Source organism: Coptis chinensis, chromosome 2 (genome assembly GCF_015680905.1).
Source record: "Coptis chinensis isolate HL-2020 chromosome 2, ASM1568090v1, whole genome shotgun sequence".
NCBI lineage: Eukaryota > Viridiplantae > Streptophyta > Magnoliopsida > Ranunculales > Ranunculaceae > Coptis > Coptis chinensis.
Window position 1 is genome coordinate 71,027,634 of NC_141457.1, and position 6,000 is coordinate 71,033,633.

Here is a 6,000-nt window from a genome sequence, read left to right on the forward strand (position 1 = left end):
AGGTCGGACGGGGATATGTCCATAATTGGCCTAATAGTCTTATCGGACAACATTTAAGTTCTAAGTCCTTATTTTATCGGTTTGGATTCAATCGGGCTTCGGGCCTGGCCCGGCCCATTGACAAGCCTCTTAAAGACAAAGGTAGAAAGATCCTACAAACTCTTCTTCTTCGTGAATGCTTATATACCCAACAAAAACAATAATTGTTTCTCATGGTATTTGGTGGAGGCTACCTCTTTCCAACTTTGTCTAGTATCTCATGGGTCAGGCATTCTCAAAGGCAGTTACCTTATTGACTAGAACAAAACCCAATTGGTTGTTATCAATGTTTTGAAAACCGAACCAGTGATTGAACCGATTTTTTGTTAAAATGGTTCAACCATGGTTCGACTCGGTCAGACTGATTAATGTTTATATAGCAATTTTTTTAATAATTACAAAAATAAAATGAATAAATACATGTTTAATTCAATATTAATTGGTAATATATATCAAAATGAATTTTTTATATAATAAACACATAGTAGGATATTGCTCCAAACCAAGCTGCTTGCTCTCATATTTTTATCTTAAGAATACATTCCAAGCTTGCTCTCTGTAGACATATGTTATATAGCCTCTTAAAGACAAGTGTGTTAGGCTTAGAACAAGTAGCAATTCAATATGAATAACCCAGCTCCAGATCAAGTTTATGGATTTTCTAGCAATTTCACAAACGGGGTGCGAGAGCATGTGAAGTTGGGTTGGGACCTAAGATATAAAAAACCATGAATAGAAAGTTGAGCTTGAGTTCTAGGATTGTTGAATGAAGGTGGTAGAGTGCACAAGGTCTTTAGACAATTATTTAGTGTTATTGAAGAAGAGAAGTTGTTGAAGGTTTCTCAAAGCTATTTCTCAACCACAACAGGTGCTATAGCTGGCTTCATCTTTATCCAGCATTCTAGCTCCACTGAAGAAGTTGCATTTTGTAGTGAGAAATTGTTACGTATGTGATTGATGGTATCTAATTTGAGCTAGTTAGTGTCTCCTATTTTTTAGGCATTATATCTAAGTTAATAATATTAGTGGGTTAGTTATTATGAAACTATTAATAGTGGTCAGGTAATTGTAGGTAGGGAATGGACGTAAGGTAGTGGGCAGTTCCTTGTAGTGGTTGTAAGTTACATGGTTACATGAACTTGTATTTAAGACTTGTGAGTTGATAAAGAAGGTAAGCTGATTATTGTAATTGTTTGCACAACAATGTGAATTGGAGGTGGTTCCCTCAATAGAACCAACTGGAGTTTATGGGGTTTTCTCGAATTAATCCCATCCTATCTACCAATTTTCATTTCTTGCATTTTAATTTCCTATACAATCTAGTTTGATTGTATCAAGCATATCGGAGCCGTTTGATCTTTGGCTTGTGGTGATAGAATCTCATTGTTATCTTGTATTTATCGCGGTTCTTGTATCTAAAAAAAAAAAAAAAAAAAAAAAAAAAAAAAAAAAAAGTGAAGAGGTTGTGGTACGGTAGAAATTAGAAGTACATTGGCGAGTTTGAATGAAATCTTTGAATGTTATTGTACTCAATTTAAGGTGACAATGAATGAATTTCGTAAGCAACGATGTTGGTACTTAACGGATTTCATGAATGTTTTCGATGAAAAGGTCGTGGTGATCCGTACCAAACTTCTTAGTTCTACAACATACAATCTATGTGATTTCTTTCCAATTTTTCATGAAGATATTGCAGATTTTGTGGAGCTTGGTTCATATTCAGAATCATCTTTCAATTATTGTTTGTTGCAGCTACAATTTGTGGGTAGGAATTTCAAATCATTTGTACCTTTCATCATCTCACATGTTGAACCGGTTCGAATGGAATTTGATCAACAATGTAATGTGCTTGATTCAATTCCGGATTGTCGCTACTTATGGGATAGTGGAAGATCGAAGTGCAAATATTCAACCTTGAGGACAAGGTTCTTTTCAAGAGGGATGGAGTTGTTACGTACGTGATTGATGGTATCTAATTTGAGTTAGTTAGTGTCTCTTATTTTCTAGGCATTATATCTAAGTTAATAATATTAGTGGGTTAGTTATTATGAGACTAGTAATAGTGGTCAGGTATTTGTAGGTAGGGAATGGACGTAAGGTAGTGGGCAGTCCCTTGTAGTGGTTGTAAGTTACATGGTTACATGAACTTGTATTTAAGGCTTGTGAGTTAATAAAGAAGGTAAGCTAATTATTGTAATTGTTTGCACAACAGTGTGAATTGGAGGTGGTTCCCTTAATAGAACCAGTTGGAGTTTACAGGGTTTTCTCGAATTAATCCCATCCTATCTATCATTTTTCATTTCTTGCATTTTAATTTCCGATACAATCTAGTTTGATTGTATCAGAAATATCTTCTATTGACTTCACCATTTGGAGAGTTGGTTAAAACCCCTTACAAGGTAATCACAGTTTGTTTATTACATTCACCAAACATTTCTTTTAAGTATGGTGCATGTATAATTTGGTAACTTTTGGGCAACCAAATTATTATTTCATTGACGCTCATTTAAGCTTTTGTCATTCCATTCTCAAGTACTTATAATCTCTTTTCTCCCTTCATTTGCATTGAATCCATATGTTTTGTGGATATTGGAAGGGGACATGCCAAGTGACATCGCATATCAACACGGTGAACCAACCTCACACGGATTATTATCGAAGAAAGAGTACTTCTGCAACTACTAGACCATTAACTCGACCTCATCTATATAATTTACTTGCCACACACCTTTATCGTTCATAGGCCATATAATTAATTACTTGTGGAATACTAAGCATGCTATTGATTTGAAAGAATTCTTGATTAACACTAAGAGATTCAAAAAATTCATGTTGCAGTTCTAAATACCAGTGCAACATCCATGTTGCAGTGCTTGATACCAGTGCAACTAACATCCATGTTGTAGTGCAAAGTTCCACTGCTAAATACCAGTGCAAAAATCTGCAACTCATCCTTGATAACTCATTCTGGTCTGTGGGTGATGATTCAAAAATTTCATTTTTTTATGACACATGGCTCTCTCTCAATGGAAAACCTATGCCTTTAGATGATTTCAAACCATATGATACCACCCTTCAGATCATCACCTTTATGTCAAACATCTATCTCATCCTTCCATACTTTATGTCTTGTAATATAATCTTACTAGGATTGGAGAACTATTTCCAACCTTATTTATCAAAAACATCATTAGTAGAATTCATATTAGGCTCAGTATTTCCTTTGATGGTTTAAGAGAGTTGGGCCATTGGAAATGTGAGTTTATAGTTAATAGTGATTACTACCTTATTAGAAAGAAGCCTAATGTTCCACCTTCAATTATTAAATAGTGAAGCAGATTTGGAAGCTCAAGGTTGAAGCTAGTTTGCAACTTTCATTTGGAAGATATATCTCCAATACCTCTCTACTGGAGAAAAACTTCTAAACAGAAATTTTAATGGTGATCGTACTTGTTGTTTATGATATAATCATTTGAAATCAGATGATCACATTTTCTTTGAATGTGAGTGTATTAAAGTTGTCTGGTATGCATCTATTGTTTTTCTCAGGGTTGCATACCACATATACACTAATTGCAGGTAATGGATAGAACTTTTTATTAATTGGATGGAAGCAAATTGTAAGGATCTCAATAGAAGAGGATTGTTTTGTCTTTGTTTTCTATATGATATGGAAACAGAAGAACTATGTGAAATTTGAGAGAGGAGTTCTCAATATAGGGACTATTTGTAACAACGTACACATATAGTACGTGCTTGGAATATTAATATGGTTGCATCTATCTACAAATGAGGAATTTGTAGATATTGTTTATGTTTCTCAGCATAACAATACATTTACTAATTCTTGGACACATATTTTCTATGATGCTGCTAATTCTGGAGCTTTGTGCAAAGATTATCAAGGAGCTATTTTGGGAGCTAGCATTACAAGGTTCAAAGCAAACAATACTATTAAAGCTGAGTATATAACTGTAGAACTCTGATGCAAAATGTTGTAGCAACTTAATTTGTCCCTGTAAGCAATTCTTATCAGTGGAGATAGTAAGATTGTTACAGAAACTATAAAAAACAACCTAACACTTACTGGCTGGAGTTGTAGACCTATTTTGTAGAATATCAATGTTTTAAAAACTTCTTTTGATTTCTTTGTATTTTTTAAATGGATTAGTATGAATTTGAATGGTGAGGCCCACTTAATAGCTAAATGAGCTATGAGTTTTACAGGAATGGAGTCTCCACCACCTTGTCTGTTGAATAAACCTATGTACTTTGAAATTTAATTTATAATAAAGCAGTGATTATCGAAAATAAAAATAAAAATGGATAAAGATGTGGGTGTTAACTGTTGAGTTGAAGAATGGCTGTGGATAGAGAAGTTTGGATTGATATAATGATATTTAAAAGGTGGTCAAACGAGTAATTTAATATAAAAGAGAGGGGTAGTTTAGTAATTTTGAGTAGGAGCCATATGAATTTCTCCTATTCACCAAAGCTCGCTCATTAAAGAAATTAGATTAGATGTTATGCATAAGGGAAATGCGTTTATTTGAACTGACTTTTAATGAGCACCAAAAAAGTGCGAAAGAGACTGGCACATGTATAGATCGCGCGTGCCGGAATACTAGTATGTATAGATGGAATATCATATATTGGGGTGGGGTTAAGTTACAGACAATGTTCTAAAAATTGGTATAGGTGGTCTCTAGGCGCTAGGCGGTGCCCAACGTACCAACTCACCTAGGCTTAAGTCGTTTAAAAATTGGTGGACCGATTAGGTGGGCAAGAGGGACTAATCGGCCTCTAGGAGGTCCAGTCAAACTTTTTTTTTGAATGATTAAATGTCAAAAATTAAAGGCTCAAGTAGGCTTAAGATTTCAATGAGTTTAAAAGACTAAAGTCTAATGTAAATTATATGTCACTATAAGAAATAATATGTTTTTATATGAAGTTGATATTCTTAAACTATTACGCATTTTTGTAATAAGCATTTTTATTTGTGTTTATTTTTTGAGTTATGGTAAATGATTTTCTTCATTTCTTGTAGTATAGGTATGTATTACTATATATATTATAAGATATATTAGAAGAAAAAACTGCCTAGCGCCTAGCCCGTCTAGGCAGCCTAGAAGTCCCAGGCGCTCTCCCACTGCCTAGTGTTTTTTAGAACACTAATTACAGATGTGGGAGATTGGGAAGGGTGGACACAAGCCAAGGGCTCCACCTTTGCTGGCTATGGCCCATGGGGAATTGTGCCTAGTTAGTCATGAGTAGTGACGTTTCTTTTAGCACCTAGGTGATGGTGAGTGGACTATGGGTATTTTTTTTAGGTGAACCATTGTGTGAACCATTGTTTTCTGGCATAGGGAATAGGGATATTGCTTGAGTCAGTAGTTTGGCGCCATTTGCCAAGTCCATGATTTAGTGCTAAACCATGCTTAATATTTTTTAAATTTGCTAGGTAGGATTGAAATTCATTAATGAGAAAAACAGATCGAAAAGAAAAGAATTGCACAGTGTTGGAGAGTATGGAGTGCTAGCCTCCTACATCACCAGTGCACACTTAAGCAAACCTATAGTAGATTTCGTATGGTACATCCCATTTATAGACCCATGGGGGTCTACCATGACATATGTAACTGTTACCGGTACCTAATTCTACTCCAAAATTTGTGGCTTTATCTTTGTTTCAACTGCCATGGAATCACATATGTAACTATAGTACAAACGGTCAATTTGGTATGCAGTTCTCTCTATCTTTGTTTCAACTGCCATGGAATTTTGCTAGAATTTAATGCGGTTACCATTGCCCTTGAGTCGGATTCGACCCAAATGGATGCTCGACCTTTACTGACTGTAATCTCCATGCCTTCAAGTATAGTAGTACACTCGCCCGTGTAGTTTGTTGCAATGCCAATGTTTCTATTGTAGACAAAGGCAAACTCATCATTTGAGTTTCTA